General features: G+C 40.8%; 1 long non-coding RNA gene across 1 annotated transcript in view; it reads right to left on the reverse strand.

The window, feature by feature from the left end:
- Positions 1 to 6,029: 6,029 nt before the first annotated feature.
- The window catches only part of LOC132649476 (uncharacterized), a 111,902-nt gene continuing 97,505 nt past the window's right edge, over positions 6,030 to 20,426 (reverse strand). Inside the window, exon 4 of the long non-coding RNA XR_009587923.1 lies at positions 6,030 to 6,140. This is a non-coding gene — a long non-coding RNA (uncharacterized LOC132649476). The remainder of the gene's footprint in view (positions 6,141 to 20,426) is intronic.

Here is a 20,426-nt window from a genome sequence, read left to right on the forward strand (position 1 = left end):
GAGGCCCACAACAGGTCGGTGTGCTGAGAATAAGAGACTAGAGTATTTCACCTTCAATGTGCCTATATCACAGCCCTTCTCTCAAAGCTTAGGGACCTGGAGAAGGAACAGAAAGATTGTAAGCACCAGTGGAGATAGATGACTTTAGGGAAGCAGTGTTTCCAGACACAACTGGACAGATGCGCATATGAACTCATAGCAAATTGTGACACACACAAGACCTACCCAATTTGAAAGTGAACAAAAACCCAGTGTAGAGGAGGGGAGGTATGCATGAAGTCTCACCTTCACTGAGGAGCTATTGACATTAATCAGCCAACACAAACTGTACTCCATGGGAAGGGGGGGAGGGAGAAGGGAGGCAGGAAGAAGGAGGGAAAGAGTGAGGAAGAAAGCTGGGAGTATTTATGATCAAATATGTTAGATAACATTTTTAAAGAATAAATGAAAACATAAAATTGGTTACTCCCATGATTCAGACCCCAGACCTTTCGCATGAAGCATTTTTTGAAGCTATGTTGTTTTGACAAATCTGAGGTGAGGAGAGTGGTTTAATTTTCTTTTATCTCTATCAATGCATCGTATTTGTGTTTTCCTCCAGAGTGTTTTATGTCTTGTGCTGCAACCAAGTTGCTGAGGGTTCCATGTAAACTCTGTCAGAACTTTAAGAAGTCATGCTTTAGCCCATTGTAGTGGTGCACACCTTTAATCCCAGCCCTCAGGAGGCAGAGGCAGCTGGATCTCTGTGAGTTTAAGGCCAGCCTGGTCTACAAAGGGAGTCCAGGACAGCCAGGGCTACTCAGGAAAACACTGTCTGGAAAACAAACAAACAAACAATAAGAACCCCCAAATGATACATATTTTATGAAGCTCAAAAACCTCACAGTCTAAATTTTAGTGTTTTCAAAAAAATTATCAGTTGTTAAAAGGTTGTGATTCTCCGTTCATAAAAATCACAAGCCTTGCTCACACAAAATAATTGATGCATATGAAAATTGAATAATTTACTTTTATTTGCTTATTATTTAATAAATCCATGACTAAAATTAGAAAGTGTACAATGCAATATTAATGCAGGAAACTTTTAAATATAATAAATAAAACACTGAAAACTCATTTTAACTCGAAGAGTTTAATGAAGGGAATATGCATGCCCTGGTTTTTATTAAATAGATAGCAACATGCTGTGAAGATTGGAATCCATCTTAGAAAAAATGAATTAAATTTGGGACGACGAGTTCTTATTCTGGAAAGTGTCCTACTTTATGTCCCACACAACACACTGAAGAATGCATTTAGGAATGATAACTTTGGGTTAGGTGTATATAAGTTCTGTTTTCTTTAGGACTGATGTGGCATTGCTTGGAAGACATTTTCACCTTCTTCATCTTGAAGAACAGAACTAAAGAGAATTTTGCTGTGTTCCCGGATCACCTTTTAACAGGAAAGAACTGTCTCCTGAATGGAACCAATAACAAGACCAGAAAGCTCATTTCACTAACGTCTCATTTCATGCAGCAGGTGTGTGAAAGGCCTAAGAGCAACTACCAGCTAACTGACTGGGTCAGCATGTTCTGATTTCCAGAGTCGCGTTTATCAACGTCACCCCTACACATGTGATTCTCAGGACTTCTGAACAGGAGGGCCCACTGGAAGAATCATGTGGGATGGTGCAAGCCTTTGTATACCAAGCCTGTTGTATACAGAGAGGTTACAAGGCGAGAAACTTCCAGAAGGAGGGTCTTCTTGAGGCTACGTGGCTCTTGAAAAGGCTCCCTTTCTGTTGCAAATGGTTGGCCACCAAGCAAACTCTAAACTGGACAGCTGAGACCGAAGAGAATGAGGCAAAGCCTTCATTGTTTCTCTTGAATCAAAGATATATAGAATGAATTTTCCTTACATTTTCCAGTTGGTCTCACCACAAGCAGGACCCTCTTGGACCTAAATGGAACCTTGTTTCACTAGACTAAAAATGGAACCAAAATTTTTCAAAGTGAAATTCGTTGTCTTCACAACCAAGATATGGGAAACTTTACAACTAACCGGATATTTCAAGGTTCCTTTTTTTTTCCCTTTCTCTCTTTCTTTCAGAAAATATGTCTGGACTAACAGAAAATCTAGGTCAAGTGTGGACTGCAATGGAACTGCATCAAAATGAGTTGCATCCCTAAGTAAATAAACAAATTATTTGGAGCAAACTTGCCAATCAATACTAAAGAAGAAGAAGAAGAAAAGATGATTTAGAGAGCTTCCTACCATGATTATATAAACTGACCTTAGAGTAAAATCTTCCAAATCAGAGATACATTCTATCAAGCAAGAGAAGGCTGAGTTTGAGTTGTTATTTTTAATATGCACAATGAATAAAAAAAAGGAATCATTAGTACAATTTTACCATCCCAGCCCCTTCTAATACCCCGGCACCAGGAGAAAGAAAGTATTGGGGGAAGAGGGAGAACAAATACTCTTAGCTGCTTCCTGCTGGTTAGGGTTGTCAGGTTCCTTGGAGTCAGAGCAGTTCTTCTTTCAGGGGATCTCCATCTTCTTGTCTCACTGTAGCAATAAAATAGTACAATTTTCAGGGGAAAATTTACAATTTTATTATTATTAGGATAATAATACAACACTCATAGGGCAGCTCATAACCACCACCCTCAATTACAGTTCCAGGGGAACCAATGCCTTCTTTTATGGTCCTGACACCCATGCACACATACACATAATTAATCCCCAACACACGTACACATAATTAAAAATAATAAAAATAAATATTCTTAAGAGCATAGTATAAACAATGACAGTCAATCATGACCAAATATTTTCTGGTCATGGTCCAAATATGGTCCAAATCTTTTGACAATGTAACCAGGCCATAAACTAAAAGGAAAAACAGAAACAGCCAAGGGCTCAGCAGCATATCTGAAAAAGTAAAGGTGAAAATACAGAATACCTTATCTGATATTCAAAAAAATTTTTTTTCAAATGTGCTGTGTCTGTTGGGTGGTCATTTAGTTTTCTAGTGCCTTGACCGCTAATGGGACAAACAGAGATAAAAGCCCAGGTTGGCTGAATTTGTGGCCGGGTGAAACAGAGCAAAGACATCCAGATCAGTGACATGGCTGTGTCCTGAGTGATTGAATTACACGGCATGGGAAGATTTCTTCGTGCTCTTAGGCTGCTAATAGCCAGCTTCCTTTTCAGTGACAAAGAAAAAGCGTAAAGGCAGAAGAAAACAGTTTATTAAAACGCCGGCATCGTTATTTATGTGGAGTTTGGGCCATCTAATTAAAGGTATACTAGATGTATTAGCTTCAACATTTAGATACTTTGTCAATACTTTCAATTCACTAAGAAATGGGATAACATTAGTGATTCATTTTATACCTGATTTATCAATGTTTTATTGGCCAGACAAGACTCCCCCAGATCAAAACTGCCCAGAGAGAATTACAGTACATCTATTACCTCTGCAGTCTAAAAATTTGGATTGTCAGATATTGGGCACATAGGCCATCCCTGCTGTTCCATAAGGCCTGCTTTTCCTACTCTGCTCAGTCAAAGTGTCTAATTAGCAGCTGCACTTATTTCTCATTGCCTTTAGCATCTCAATCAAGGCTTTCTGCTGAAGGAACCCTGCTGCTGGTGCTAGAATTTAAAAAAAAATCATGAAACTCATATTCATGTAATCAGCCTATAAACACCACCCTTTCATTACCAGGGGGAAAGAAAATAATTTTGTCACAGCCTCTTCTTCACGCACAGCTAAGACGAAACTCATCCTACTTTTCTCCCTTATATCTGATCTTGGTGGTTCAGTGTTATGATGGAGAATGCAGGAGAAACCGAAGAAAAGAGAAAGAAGCTGAAGATCCTCAGGGCGGGTGGATTTCTGTGAGATGTGGAGATATTGGCAAATGTTCGTCTTGTTGTCTAGGATGTAAAAATTCTTGTAAAAATATAAATACATCTTAAGCGAACCACCCTAAGACATAACTTTGGATGGGGCAAAGCTTTCTGACCCTCTTTTTGATGGATGGTTAAAAAGTCTGAAACAAGTATATAATCCGTGTATTAACAATGAATCTGTCAGCAAAAACACACATAAAGGTTTCCAGGAAGAGAAATGGCTTTCAATGATGGAATAATTGTTTTAAAGTATGTGAAAGCTAGGCATTGCGGTGCATGGCTTTCATCCCAGTACTTTGGAGGCAGAGGCAGATAGGTCTCTGTGAGTTTGAGACCAGCCTGTTGTTCATAGTGAATTCCAGGCCAGGGTTCTAATAAGAAGACAGTCTCTCAAACAAAAACAAAATGAAGCAAAGGTACTAATTTTATTAGAGTATTTTTTGATAGGATACTTTAATAAAATGACTCAGCAAAATCCTAGTGATCAGATCTGCATAAAATATACTAACATAAATTAGTGATGTACTGTTTCATAAGGGAAATGCACTCTGAGATGAAACATGCTGGCAAATTTGTTGTAATACATGGATGCCCGGATGTATTTGCATGAACTAAGATTGCTATGACATCTAGTAGACAACATGATCTTACATGGACATCTATCTGGTCCGTCACTGACCAGAATGTTGTTGTAGAGCATGTTTATTACTCGGGACCACACACATTTCAAAATCAGTAGGGATGATATGCAATTAGCTCTCAAATTTCTATAAATAATAAAACCCACACAACAGCATACCTGTTAGAATATGGTCCTCTAGACTTCCCAAGAAAAATTCTGCTCCTTAGGAACATCTATGAATCTCTATTGTATAAGGGAACCCGAGACTAAGAAGCTCAGTTGGTAAAGTGCTTGCTATACAAGCCAAGGACCTGACTGTGAGCCCCAGCCCCACATAGAAAACAGCTGTGCATGGTGGAACATGCTTGAAATCCCAGTGCTGAGGAGGCAGGAAGAGAAGGACACCCCTCAGGCAGCCTAAACTACTGCTGTCTCCAAAAAGAGCTGGATGATGCCTGAGGTCGACACCCAAGGTTTTCTCCTGATGGCACCACATGTATACACTCCTGCACCTACACACACACGCACAGCTGCACATGCATACATGTATTCAAAAATATAACTGTGGGGATTTTAATGCAGGTGATCTGACTGGGAGTTGAAAGAACATGAATGGTGGTTTGGCTTCTTGTACCATTGAGGGACGTTAGCTTCCCAGTAAATTCAGAAATTCAGTAAAGCTCTGTGCTGTTTAGAGGCTTGGGCCAGCATGTTACCAGGCTCTGCTCACAGTCACAGTTAGACATCTGATAGCTGATAAGATAACTCCTTTGGATGCCTTCAAGAAAATTCCATTATGATAGACTTGGCAAAACAATCCAGGTCACCAGCGTGGGTCAGGCACCAATAAAGCCAGAAATGTGTCTGGATTCACATGAGTCTGCTCTTTTATGATGTGGAACCAGGAATAAGCAGCACAAATTTGAATGGTTGTTTTGTTATGTTTTGTTTTGTGTGTTGTTTTAATTGTTGTTGTTTTGAGTAAGAACATAATGCCTTGACATTCTGTTTCTGTGGATTTTACCTAACAAAAATCCTTCAGTTTTATTATGGTTATAATATGTATGTTCCTTGGCTAGACAGAAATGATCGCATGGATCTGATCCCTAAATACCACTTGTTGGTAAGGAATTTCTTTAGCTTTATTCCTTGACATATACCTCCATCCTCCATCTATAGCCCACAGACACAACCTTCTTGGCAGCATGTTGAAGGCCTTCAGAGTATGTCCAGTAACAATTTCTCTTAAAAAATTACTCTGCCTACTTCATGTTTTTGCAAGCATAGTAGATTTGTGTACTACGTGACTTTAGAAAAGGCCATTTTCCTATCCTAGAGTGTGACTGGTGCCCTGGAGGTGGATTGGCTGGCTCACTATCCATTAGGCACCCTGTTGGCTTACTTTTTAAAAGAACTCTTTTATCTACATTTCTTATATTTCTTTCTCCCTACGCCATCCCAGCCCCTTCTAATACCCCGGCACCAGGAGAAAGAAAGTATTGGGGGAAGAGGGAGAACAAATACTCTTAGCTGCTTCCTGCTGGTTAGGGTTGTCAGGTTCCTTGGAGTCAGAGCAGTTCTTCTTTCAGGGGATCTCCATGTTCTTGTCTCACTGCAGCAACAGCAACCAGTAGCCAGCCTTGTTCTCTCTCAGAGCTCCCAGTACTCTCTGGGCTCTGGCATTTATTCTGTCTCCAGAGTCCTCAGATTTAAACTACCAGCAGCTGACAAAGAGCACTTCTCAGAGCCCGTATGAGGCAAACAGTTTGGTGCTGTGAGCAATGTGAATCAGTCCCGCATCCCACACCTGGGATTAAAACAAAAAGATGTTTATATCTACAACAGCATCCGGATGCATGAATGCCTCCTTGAAACTGTCCACCTCTGTGTTTAGAATGTTTATTGCCACACTGATCACCTTACTGTCTGTCTTCCTCTTTTTACTGTCAGCCTCCACAGGAAGTGAAAGTCCCAAGCATGGTCTACTGAATAATGAGCTCACCAAACCTTGCATGAATAGATGCTCCAGACTGAATCTGAAATGCCCTTGAAGGCTCATGTTAAAAATGTGGCTGCCAACAGATGAGGCTTTAGGAATATAACTGCCATGAGGGTTCTGACTTCATCAACACATTAATCTATTAATGGAGATATGGTGTAGCATTATTGGCAGTTGGTGGAGACTCAGACTATAGGGCCTAGTTGAAAGATGTGGATCTATGTGGATTGGCCTTTGAATGTCTTATCTTGTACCAGAATCTTCAATGCCTTATTCTACTTCCTGGGATCCATGAGGTGAACCTTCTCTTCTACCAGCTCCTACCACCATGATACTCTGCCTCGCCGAAGACCCAAAGCGAAAGCACCAACTGACCACAAACTAAAACCCCTGAAACCCTCAGACAAGATGAATCTCCCCTCCTTTCATCATTTCTCTTGAGTATTTGTCACTGCATTGACAACTCTGATAACACAATAATGGAATGAATTAATGAATCAATCAATCTTCAGACTTTTAAACAGATACATGCACATGAGAACTGAGCCCTCGAGACACATGAAGCCAGTAGAATGATAGTAGGAAGCTGGAGAAGGCTTCTATCATCACATAGCATTGTGCCCCAAGGGATATATGTACATGGAGCCAACTGTCAGGGTTGGCAATAAGAAAGGAAAAGCTGTCACTGAACTCCACTCCTGTCAGGAATGAGCAGAGTTGGTTTCCCTGTCGAAACAGGGCACACAAACTCTGTGTCCTTCAGTATTGTCACTGAGGAAAACTAAAAACTCAAAGCCTAAGAAAGAGTCCCATTTGGGAGGTGAAGTTTCTGTCTCCATTGGAAGGGTGAGGTAGTGATTTGCTGGGCATATTATGTTTGGCTTTGCTGCCAGTATCTTTAAGCCACTTGACAAGAATCTACAGATAGGGTTCCACATCTTTGCCCTTGGTCATGTAACATCTAGCAGATCTGGGGTGAGGTTCTTATTGTCTGTTTGATTGGATGGAAGTCAAGATGGTTGAGAGCAAGCCTTGGAGCAGCTACACAGTAACATCTGCTACAGTATCGGCGTTCTGCCAAAGGAAGGCTGAGGACATCGCACAGGAGAATTCCCTGAGCAGAGACGCTAGAAAGAGGTCCCGTCCTGAGCAAACATTCTGTGGGCTGCACCCTACACCTCTGTACCCCCTTTTCATTGTTTGAAAAGGGTGGTGACTGAGAGACACATTCTTCTTCACCCCCTGAAATCCCTCGCTGAAAAGAAAATGTGATAAAAGAATTTAATTAAAGGAAAATCACTCCATCTTTCAGACCCTCTTTCTTTCATTTGACTTTAAAACATGCAAGAATACGCTCTGAAATATTATAGGTAAAAATAGAGCAGCCTTGAAACGCACAGTTCAAAGTAAAAGGAGCTGGTTAATAAGCTGCTTTCTCCTCCCCCCCTTTCCTCCTCTCCTTCCCACTGAGCAGATCTAAATACTTGATGTTTTAGTTGGGTTTGTATTTTTTAAATGATCACCCATGTTTCATGCAGACCTCTCCCTGAGATATATTGGCCAGGGTACACAAACAGCTGGTGTGCTCCAGGGGCACTGTATGTTTTATTCTGGATGGAGCCCACGATAAGAAACTGAATTTAGAAAGCATTTTGTAGGGAACTGAACTCAGCCACTGAATAAAACACAAAGAAGGTGCTTCTGCGCGTTGTTCTTGTTCATTAGAATTTAATGCATCAAAAGTTATCTTGTGTGTAAAGCGGGAAGGACAAGAGTAAACGAACAAGCCTCACAAAACAAAATCCCCTGAAGACATTTCTATTTTTCTTCTAGAATAAAGTAAATTCCAAGAGATAATTTCACATGAAGTGAATGTACTGTGTGTTCAGAGGGAAAAAAAAAAAAAACAGTTGACAACTTCCTTTCTCACCCCATCCAACCACAGTGGTGGTGCGCTTAGCCTCCTCATGAAAGAGGGTCCTTCCCAGTTTCATGTTGTAGAGGAAAATTGACCTTTAATTGATTGGAAGCACTGCTTTATTGTGCATGTCACCTTGTGGTCCCCTAACAAAGAACACAGAGCCACATAAATATCTGTGTAAATGATACTTTTTTCCTGTCTTTTGCTCCCAGGGACACAGCGTTTGCTGACCTTCCCTGTGTCTTGGGTCTAGGCTGAATTTGTACATAAAATTAAAAGAAGGTTAATCAAGAAAGGATAGCACAATACAAAATGGCGTCATACCTCTTGTTTGTGAGGGGGGAATGTGTGGAAGAAAGGGAACACTTTCAACAAAGAAATTCTGCATCTTTCTATTTAAAGGATTGGTGGTAGAAGCAGTAGCTCAGAGTTCGTTAAAATGCATAACCCCAGTTCCTGCCTCCTCCTATGCAGAGCTCTGGCACGGCGGTCTGCATTAACAGGCTCCCCAGAGATGCACATGCCAAGTACACTTGAAAAGCAGTGGTCTAATCCATGTATTTTTCTTCAAGAAGAGCATGGTGTCATGATGATGTAACAAGACAAGACAGCAAAAGTATGAGTGGAGTCCCCATGTGGTCTACCTGGGTGCTGAGGACAAATATTTGAGAATCAAGGCCACAGCTCACAATTGAAGATGAGATGATGCAGCTATCTATAGAAACAAGTCTGCCTGCAGAAGCATACACCAGAGGAGATTTGGAAAGCTAGAGGACGAGGGGAGAAGTCACCCTCATATATGAAGAGGCTGAGTTTAAACAGCAAGTCCTATTAAAGCCTGAAGCAAGGGCACAGTGAGGAACAGGTAAGACCTAAATAAGGAAGGGTTAGTCAAAGAGGAGGGGAGCACTTACTTTCTAACCACATTAATGCCTGTAGCATGCTGGGTTCACACAGAGATTTCTTAGCACGCTTACCATCAAGTACAGAAGAATTAATGATATAGAATCAATCATGGCCATCCCCCTACTGCACATTCTAGTTCTAAGGAAATTGTGGAGATGAAGATTGAAAGGGACAGCTAAGGCTGAATGAGTCATAAGAGCGTGTTCCAGTTCCAGTAGGCTTGGAGGAAGGATGCTAGGTGGTTACCTGCGCAGAGAAAGGCCCATAGGTAACATAGAAAGAGGATGGTCATGGTCAAGCCAGGGAGAGAGAGAGCCCTCCACAGCAAAAAGCTCTGCCCATACCTTCATCAGGACTTCCGGTCTCCACAATTAGAATAAAACATATGTCTGATGGTGACACCCACCCATATGTGGCATTTTGTATAGGTATCATGTTTGCAAGCTCTTTTCACTATGACAAAATAGTTAACACAAACCTCTTGACGAAGGGGTAAAAGCTTTATCTCAGCTCCTGGTTTCAGAGCTTTTCATGGTTAGCTGGATCACGGTGTGCTTGAGGCAAGATTGAACATCATGGTAGAGAGCATGTGCTGGGGCAAAATCACTCACATTGTGAGGATCAGAAAGCAGAAAGAAAGCTACAGGAAGAAGACAAGGGTAATGTACCCTTCAAGGGTATGCCACTGTCTTAGGGCTTCACTGTGAAGAGACACCATGACCAAGGCAACCCTTATAAGGGAACCATTTAATTTGGGATGGCTCACAGTTCAGAGATTTAGTCCATTATTATCACGGCGGAAAGCATGGCAGCATGCAGACAGACATGGTGCTGGAGGAGCCAAGGGTTCGACATCTTGATCCACGGGCAGCAGAAGACTGCCACAAGCCATAGCCTGAGCATAGAAGACCTCAGAGCTGCCCCCACAGTGCCACCTCCTTAGAGTCCATGTGGGTTAATGTGCAGGTGGAAGCCCCACCTTCATGGTACAACCACTTCTCACAGCGCCACCAGCTCGAAACACCTCACATCCAAACAAAAACAGGTATCTTTCATCAAACTAACACAGACAGTTGACTTGGAAAATTATGCAGGGTTGAATGTATCAGCATTCAGTCTTATCTTCTGCTGTCCCCATCCTAAAATTGTTTACTTTTTTTTTTTTTTTTGGAACAAAGACCCTGTATAGTAGAAAGCTCCTGTAACAGCCTTTTTTATTTTTTTTGGGGGGGGGTGTAATTACAATTTATTCACTTTGTATCCCAGATGTAGCCTTCTCCCTTGTCCCCTCCCAATCCTGCCTTCCCACCCTCTTCTCCTCCCATGCCCCTCCACCAGGCTCTGATAGGGAAGATCCTCCTCCCCTTCCATCTGACCCTAGTCTATCAGATCTCATCAGGACTGGCTGCATTGTCTTCCTCTATGCCTGGTTAGGCTGCTCCCCCCTCAGGGAGAGATGATCAAAGAGCCTGCCACTAAGTTCATGTCAGAGACAGCCCCAGTTCCCCTTATTGGGGAACCCACTGGACACTGAGCTGCCATAGGCTACATCTGTGCAGGAGATGTAGGCTATCTCCATGCATGGTCCTTGGTTGGAGTATCAGTCTCAGAAAAGATCCCTGGGCAGTCTTTAAAAACTCTACTTTATTTGGGGTGTTTAGGCCTCTACCTCTCTTCCACCAACCCCCTAACCTTAAGTAAGAGAGAAAATAGGTAAGTGAATAAAAGGGGCCCAGACCCCTTTACTTCTCCTGGCTATTAAGTGTCAAGGGGTTCTTTTAGGGCTCTATACCAATCTCTGTCAACTGCAGATAGCAGTCTCCTCCACGCTGCTGCACCTGAAGCGTTTCTCTCAGTCTGTCTGCTCCAAACTGCCACACCATCTCTGGTCTCTGGTCTCTGGTCTCTCCAAACTGCTACACGCCACACACCAACACCAAATGCCATACAGAACAACAGCTGATCTCTTCCTCAGCCTCATACTTATACTCTCAGAGTACTAGACCATTCCCCTTTCTGTGCTACACATGGAAGGCCGTTACCAGACAGCAAAAGCCACACTCTCGACAAGACAATTAAGAGGTATAGAGAAACTATAGCCCAAGTGAAATCCCACACTCGGAATTTAACCAAAAGCATATTTACATTACATACAAAGAAATCAAAACTTCCATTACAACCCTGCATTTTTCATTTTTTATAGACTGCCACAACCAATAGTAACTCATTAATTCCCAGTCAGTACTTGAGTCACTGATACACACACAGCCTTGATTATTATAACTCTACCCCATTATCTCATTGCGTATTCTCCCTTCCCATTAGGCCTCCAAGTCTGTTGCTCTGGAGGTCCCAGGAGGAAGAGAGGGAAGACCAAAAGCTAATTGCCACATTAGCAGTGGCTTTCAGCCTTCCTAGTGCTGTGATCCCTTCATAGAGTTCCTCATGTTGTGATGACCCCAAACATGAAGTCATTTCATTGCTACTTCAAAACTGTAATTCTACTATTGTTAGGAATCACAATGTGAATATTTATAGTAAATAAATATATATGCAGATATCTGATGTGCAACCCCTGTGAGAACCACTGAGCTATAGTGCTGGTGGTTGCATTGGTAGCAATATCACAAACAAGCTATGCAGTGGAGAATGCATTTTGGAAGAAAAGCAGTGTGTTCCATGGAGTGGTTTAGGGGAGCTGTCACTGCTTTTGTTTTACTCTGCCTTGGATTTTTATTTTCTTGTTTTTTCTCGCTTTGTTTGATGTGAAGTAGTGTGTGGATTTTTTCACTATTTAGGATAAAAGCTAGCCCATCAGTTAAAAATGGCTGTGCCAAAAAGAAGTAAAATTGTATTGAAGGAAGTAGATACTGGATACATGCATATGTTTATAAACTAATTCATACCTAGAATTTCTTTTCTTAATTTATTTTTATTGATTAAAGTTTGTTCACTTTGTATCCCAGCTATAGTCTCCTCTCTCTTTCCCTCCCAATCCCACCTCTCCCTCTCCCATTCTCCTCCACCAGTCCACTGATAGGAGAGGTCCTCCTCCCCTTCCCCTCTGACCCTAGCCTATCAGGTCTCAGCAGACCTGGTTGCATTGTCTTCCTTTGTGGCCTGGTAAGGCTGCTCCCCTCCTCAGGCAGAGGTGATCAAAAAAAAATAACCAGCCACAGAGTTCACATCAGAGGCAGTCCTTGTTCCTATTACTAGGGAAACCAGTTGGAGACTGAGCTGCCATGGGCTACAACTGTGCAGGGGTTATAGGTTATCTCCATGCATGGTCCTTGGTTGGAGTTTCAGTCTCAGAAAAGACCCCTGGGCCCAGATTTTTTGGTTCTGTTGCTCTCCCTGTGCAGCTCCTGACCCCTTCCAGGTCTTTCTATCATCCCCTTCTTTCATAAGACTCCCTGCACTCTGCCCAAAGTTTGGTTATAAGTCTCAGCATCTGTTTTGATACCCTGCAGGATATAGTCTTTCAGAGGTCCTCTGTGGTAGGCTCATGTCCTGTTCCGTTTTCTCCCTCTTCCAATGTCTGTCCCTTTGCCTGAGTAAGGATTGATCATCTTACCCAGTGTCTTCCTTCTTACTTAGCTTCTTTAGGCATACAGATTTTAGTATGTTTATACTATATTATATGTTTAATATTCACTTATAAGTGAGTATATACCCTGTGTGTCTTTCTGCTTCTGGGATAACTCACTCAGGATGATCTTCACTAGTTCCCACCATTTGCCTGCAAATTTTATGATTTCCTTGTTTTTAATTGCTGAGTAGCGTTCCATAGTGTAAATGTACCACAATTTCTGTATCCATTCCTCAGCTGAGGGACATTTGGGTTGTTTCCAGATTCTGGCTATTAGGAATAAAGCTGCTACAAACATGGGTGAGCAAATGTCCTTGTTGTATATTTGAGCATCTTTTGGGTATATTCCTAGGAGTGGTATAGCTGGATCTTGAGGAAGCACTATTCCTAATCTCAGGGTCATTTTGATTAGCATTTCCCTGATGACTAAGGACATGGAATATTTTTTTAAGTATTTCTCTGCCATTTGGTATTCCTCTGTTGAGAATTCTCTGTTTAGCTCTGTACCCCATTTTTTTTAATTATATTACTTGATTTGTTGTTTTTTAACTTCTTGAGTTCTTTATATATTCCGAATATTAGCCCTCTGTCAGCTATAGGGTTGGTGAAGATCCTTTCCCAGTCTGTAGGCTGTGGTTTGGTTCTAATGATAGTGTCCTTTGCTTTACAAGATGCTTTTAAGTTTCATGAGATCCTATTTATTGATAGTTGATCTTAGAGTCTGTGTTGTTGGTGTTTGGTTCAGGAAGTTGTCTCCTGTGCCAATGAGTTCAAGGCTCTTCCCCCATATCTAGAATTTCTAATTGGAGGACTCTAAAAAAGTGAAACTTTAGAAATGAATGAAATACCTGGAGGAGAGAACCTAAGATCTATTGAAAGAAAAAGATCAAGAATTAGTACTAAGAAATAAATGCTACTGAGGGTTACATAAAGGAGGGCAGTGGCAGAAAAGGAAAAGAAAAGAAAAGAAAAGAAAAGAAGACAAGGAAGAACTGGGAAGAAAATCAATGTAGAGTGAAATTAAAATATGGAGAGTTTCAGAAGAATAACTGCAAATGGTGAGAAACAAAGACAAATGAGAAGATCAGATGGAGCAATTACTACTGAGCTTAAGTGCAGATTCAATATTGTGGGTTAGACTGACTTACACAGATTGGGCCAGAGTCTAATGATTCTAAAGAAAGAAAACAATTAAGAGAGCTTATTTGGATCAGCTAGAGTAAGCAAAAGAGTCAAGCAAATAGCACTCTTGTTCCTATATGGAGGGCAGTATATATTTAAAGGGAAAGAAAAAAAGTGAAAAGAAGTTGAAAATACAGGGAAGAGAAATGAGTAAGCAAAGAAGAGCAAAGCAAATTGGCTATCCAATACCAACGGGTCAGCCCTGAAAATGTATGTTCAAGAAACATTATACATTCTGAACAGGTTGTACTTATGTATTTAGAAGTATAAATGTATATACATATATATAGATAACAACAATTAATATAAAATGGAGGTCATGAATTTAGAAGAGAGTAAGGAGGTATACGAGTCTGGAAGAAGGAAAGGGAAGGGGGAATATGTAACTATATTTTAACATCAACAAAAAGAAATAATAAAAAATAAATGTCTAAGAAAGATAGTAAGGGCTCAAGGGGATGTATGAGGTCAGAGAGAATGCCAGCAGGCACCAAAAGCATGATTCTAGGACAGCAGCTGCCCCCGAAGAGGGAGGTATTTGTCCTCTTTGGAAAGGAAGAAGATACAAGAACAGGCAAGCAAAGAGTCACTGTGAAAGAGGACGAGGAAGTGGCCTGCATCTGAGAAAAGAGAATTGGGAGTCATCTTTCCTTAAAGCATGCAATTTCATAGTTTTGTACAAATACAAGGGGCCAACTAGGCAGTATATCACAGACACATTATAAAAACGGAAGTTTTAATCATCCCACATGAGTCCCTTTTCTAAAAACACTGCCATGTAGCATCCTCACCAAGAGACAGTAAACTAAGTGCTTACTCGGCAGGATGAAGCCAAGCAGCTTTTGAATATTTCATGGCCAGGCTGCAGGTGTAAAATTTCAGGAGTTGAAATCTGTAGAGCAACAATAAAAAAAAAAAAAGAAAGAAAGAAAAGGAAAAGAAAAGAAAAGAAAAGAAACAAAACAAAATGAAGGTAAGAGAATTATCAGCAAAACAGTATTTTAGAGAGAGGACAAATGGTTGAACTGACCCAGTTATCTTAGGAGGATAGAATCATTTATTATAAGCCTTGGAGTCAGAGGCTACACACACACACACACACACACACACACACACACACACACACACTATGCACCACTTAACAAAATAGTATGACAGCTTATTAACTGCCTTGGTCCATTTCAGGGACTAACTATAACAACATATGAGCTGATGCTTAAAACAACAGAAAAATATTTCTTCTACTTTTGGAATCTGGAAGTTGGAAGATCAAGGCAAATTTGGGGCATAGGTGGTAACTCCTTGTCTCCTTGAATATAAGGGAGTACAAGATACCTTTTTTATGACTCCTTTAGAAAGGCACTAACTCCATCCAAGAGGGAATCCTCCCCATGACCTGATTACGTCCCAGAACTCTCAGCTCATAGGGCCTCTGCCCTGAGGGCTAGGAGATTAGCACATGGGTTAAGGAAGGGGACAGATGTTAAAACACAGCAGCAATGCTGTACATTCCATGTTCCCCTCTCCTACAGTTTCTCCAACTTCAAAAACACATCAGGTTATTAGGGACTGGAGAACGGGGAAGATACTATGGCTGTGAAACAAATATCTCCTTTATTATACATACAGGCAGATGTGAAACAGTCATAAGTAAAGGCGCTTTGTGTCCTTTGAACATAAAAGTTCATATTTTACTGTATCACAATCAATGAAATCGCAGACACTGTTTTAGAATGTTATTCCAGTGCCACAACTAAAAAGAAAAGAATCCAAATATTATATCCACGTGTGTCCCAGCAAGTAACCATGCTCTACATCAGGTCTGGACACCATGGCGGACGGCTCAGGATAGGAACAACTTACTCTGCAGACCAAGGATGGAGGCTTGGTTGTGTCATTTACAAAGTGTGTGACCGTGGAGGGGTGGCGTATCTTCACTAAGCCTCTGTGTTCTAAAGGGCCAGAGGGATTACCATTAGACTGTTCTTACCTTGTCTGTGGTAAGCTAATGAAATAGTGAATGCTTAGCATATGCTGGGACTAAAGTACGAGTTTGGTAAAAGGTGGTTGTGACCCTTTGGCTTCTTTTTTGAAGTAGCTGTTTGACGTTAGCAGTGGAGATCAAAATACGCACACTGGCCTAGGATCTAGGATGGAAACCAACTTGTAAACTTCAGAGCAAAGAATGGTTGTACTCATCCCGAGCTTGGTGAAAGAGAAACTGGCCATCATACAGGGAACAGGGCACTTGCTAGCATTTCAGAGAAATACAAAGTGGGAAATAGGACAGTTTCTGTCTAGTGGCAATATACATATACATACATATATATATATGGATATATATATATATATGTATATACTTGGCTCATGTTGAGGTCATATATGCAAAGGAGCACTTTTTAAAATATACTATTGTAGATAACTATAACCAGAAATTAAAATGGAGAATATTTATGTGTTTTTCTTCAGAGAACTTATAGGATTCCCCAAGTGATTAAAACAGGAACTGAAAGGAAGTTACCTGTGCAGTTCTGTCTGAAACTTTATGAGGTCACCTTCAGCATAGCCATATTCTAGTCTCAGAAACCATATGACTGATGGGGTTTTGGAAAACGGTTGATGAGTCTATGGACTCCTAAGAATGTGGCTTGTTAAGTCGGAAGAGAACATGGGAGAAGAGCCACTGAGAAGCATATGCAGGCCCAAGTAGGTTTTAGCCTGGTTAAAAGTTTTTACAGGTAAAAACAAAATGGATATCAGAGAAATACTGGGATAAAGGAGGAGGTGGATTGAGATGCAGAAAGATCTACAGCAGTGGCTCCCAACTTTCCTAACGCTGCGGCCTCATGTAGTTGTGACCCCCAACCATAAAGTTATTTGTGTTGCTACTTCATAACTGTACTCTTGCTACTGTTCCGAACTGTAATGTAAATATTTTTGGAGACAGAGGTTTGCCAAAGAGGTCACGACCCACAGGCTGAGAACTGAAGATCTAGACAGACATGAAAAACATGAACAAACAAAAGCTTTCAATTATGTTAATACTGAGTACTGGTACAGCAAAACCCCAACATTTGATCAAATGAAACACAGAGATCTGTTATTACAAAAGTATCACACAGGATGCTTCCACCAGCTGGTGACAGTGGCATGGCTTCATGGAGATGCTTTTCCACTTTGCTCCAATGTTGAGAGCCAGTTATGGGTCCCGTGGGCAACTGGGATTTTGTTGAATAAAAACTACAATTCCATGGGTCTCCTGGGTGTGTGATTCTTGTTTTAGCAGCTTGAAGTCAGACAATCCTGAGACTTGCTAGCCTCTCTGCTCTGTTAGTCTTCCCCGAGAAGCCTGCCATTTTCAGGTTGCCCTTGGCCTCCCAGCTGTGCTCTGTCCTCCCAAGAAGATACAACTGTGCTTGGGAATTCTGCTGTTCAGAAGACAGTCCGTTGCAATATGAGAATTAGCATTATCACAGCAAAACTGTTAATGGCTCACACCATTCCCATTCAAACTGAAGTCAATAAACAGAAATACCAGCATGCTGGAGTGGGTGCTGTAATCCCAGAACTCCAGAGAGAGGGAGAGGAAGGAAGGTATTGTAATTCAAAGACTAGCAGCCAGAGCTCCATAATGAGCTGTATCCAGAAAAAAAAAAAAATCAACATGAGACTGAATCCTGAATCTGAGTTGATAAGGAATTTCAAAGCCTCCTCATATTTGGAATACAGAAAGATGATAATACAAGCAGAGAGAAAAGGTAATAGAAAAAAAAGATGAAATTGTATTGAATTAAAATGATTTCTTAGAATTCTAGCTGTTTTGAGCAATATGAACAATTGGAACAGATATTGGAGCAGACAGGAGAGATAAGATTTGAAACAGTTTTTATCAAATAAATACATTGCCACACAGGTTAAAAGAATTTACCACACCCCTGATAAAAATCAATAATCTCAATTTCAGGAGTATAATATAAAGAAACTAATTAGTGGAATGTGAAAAAAATATCTTTTGGTGCATTTTCTGTTGCTGAAACAGAAGATTACATATTTAGAGCTTGCTAAGATGAAGAAAATTGGAGATTAAAGAAAGATTTGTTTTTATTATTTTTAGGTGTGTGTGTGGTATTAGTGGGGGGTATGTGCATGTAAATCCTCAGATGACCTCAGAGGCAGGAAGATTTGGAGCCTCCTGCTGGTCGGGGGAAGGTAGCTGTTGAGCTTGGAACCAACCCTAGGCATCCATAACCACTGGACCATCTCTCCAGCCCCAGAAAAGACGTTTGCTTCTTATAGTTCTGGATATTGGTAAATCCAAGGTACAAGGACTCCTTCTGTCTAGGCCTCAGGCTGCATCCTCACATAGGGAAGGGTGACACCAGGGAGGATGCATTCATGAGACAGAGGGCAGAACCATGAGGACACGGATGTCTAAGACACTCTTTTTTAGCAAAGCCTCTTCTGTGACAGCAACTAACAGCAATGACAACCCCCTGAAGGTGGAGCACCCATGACTAACTACCTCCCTATTCTCTCAGAGGGGCCATTCAACTTTACCTGGGATTTGGAAGGTCCTCTTTGCAACTACCTGTTTCTTCAGCATTGAAACCAAGATGGAGGCTCATAAGATGGAGAAGGAAACATGAACTCAGAAATCTCACTGTACTTAACATTCAGGAAGCTGAGAAAATCACAAGGCACATGAAACTTCTACCCAAGATTATAAAAGTGATAAATTATTGCTGGGAAGAGAAAGCTCCAGGATGCAGCTTTCATGGACTCCTCATGTATGCTGGCATGGACTTTTCCCATGACGCAACTTCCTCTGAGTCAACCAAGGGTCTGTAAGTCACCTCAGTACATATATGTTCATCAAGCAAGATGTAATGAACCATATCCTTTGTTTACCTTTGGTGCCCTGTATGGGGCAAAGAGGTGTGTATTCCCACCTTCCCAAAAAAGTTATGCAACATAGACACAGAAATCATGGAATAACATCCCCATACAGAGATTAGATAAAAATCAAAACGATAATGCACAAATCATCTAAAATCAGGCATGCTTCAATTATGTCTGCATTATCCCATTTTAGGAAAATGGACAAATAATAGAATTTTAAAAGGGAAATGAGAAGACTGAAAAACATTACACTCAGTCAAGATTGCACATTTATATAGTTATATGGGAAAACAATAGAAATACATTTCGGGTATATATGGCTCATAAAAAGTGTCAATCATTTGTACCTCTAAAAAAAGAAATTAAAATTGTTTTCCATCTGGCCACAATTCAACATACAAATGTGGGAAAGCTGTTATATATAAAGACTGCCGGAAAGAAGTTGATAACCAGTTAAATATAGATTTATGTCTAGGAAATTATAGCAACACTATTTATATTCTCATTAAAAAGAGAAGAAAGACATCTACTACCATATGACGGGCGTTCATCCGTCTAGCCAGCACAGTTGAATATAAGACACGGGCAACACATCATCAAAGAAGAGAAGTGGGGGAGGGTTTTCATTAGTTTGTGCAGTATTTTCTGTTTACTTAGGAAATACCATAGAATCAAATGAAAACTATTAGAATAAAGCTAAAAAGAATTCTATTTGAAAAAAAAAAAGATTGTGGAATTACTAATAAAGAGGCAAGTGGCTGTAAAAAAAAAAAAAAAAAAGAATTCTATTTGACTGCTGAAAATGAAACATATCTATTTTGTAAAAAAAAAAAATCGGTACTCGTCTTGCATGCAAGCAACTGCCTGTTAGAAAATATAATGTAAAGTTAGAGCCCATTCATAATCATAAATGCATGGAATATGCACTGTAATGAAGAGTGTCCATGATGCTGACAGGCATTAAAGGATATTTGGATGAATGGAGAGGTGGTATAGCCTCCTGTCTCTGAGAGCTGACTGTTCTAAATCTGTCCAGGCATGTTTATAGAAGCATGTACTTCTGGCTAATGGCCTACTGGAATGCTAGGGTAGGGTGCATGTACTTCTGGCTAATGGCCTACTGGAATGCTAGGGTAGGGTGCATGTACTTCTGGCTAATGGCCTACTGGAATGCTAGGGTAGGGTGCAGTTTTAATGTCCGCCAGAAATGAATGAATGTTGGGAATAGCTGAAGAGTTTTTTTTTCTTTTTAATAAAATGGCAGAGTAGGGTGGAAGTTGCTTTTACACTCACTACAAAGTACATAGTAACATGGTAACAGTAATCAAAATAGGACAAGACTAGGCGATACATTCCCAGGGCCAGGACAGAGAGAAAGACGGAGAAGATAATATAATCCGTA

This window comes from Meriones unguiculatus, chromosome 20 (assembly GCF_030254825.1).
Source record: "Meriones unguiculatus strain TT.TT164.6M chromosome 20, Bangor_MerUng_6.1, whole genome shotgun sequence".
Classification (NCBI taxonomy): domain Eukaryota; kingdom Metazoa; phylum Chordata; class Mammalia; order Rodentia; family Muridae; genus Meriones; species Meriones unguiculatus.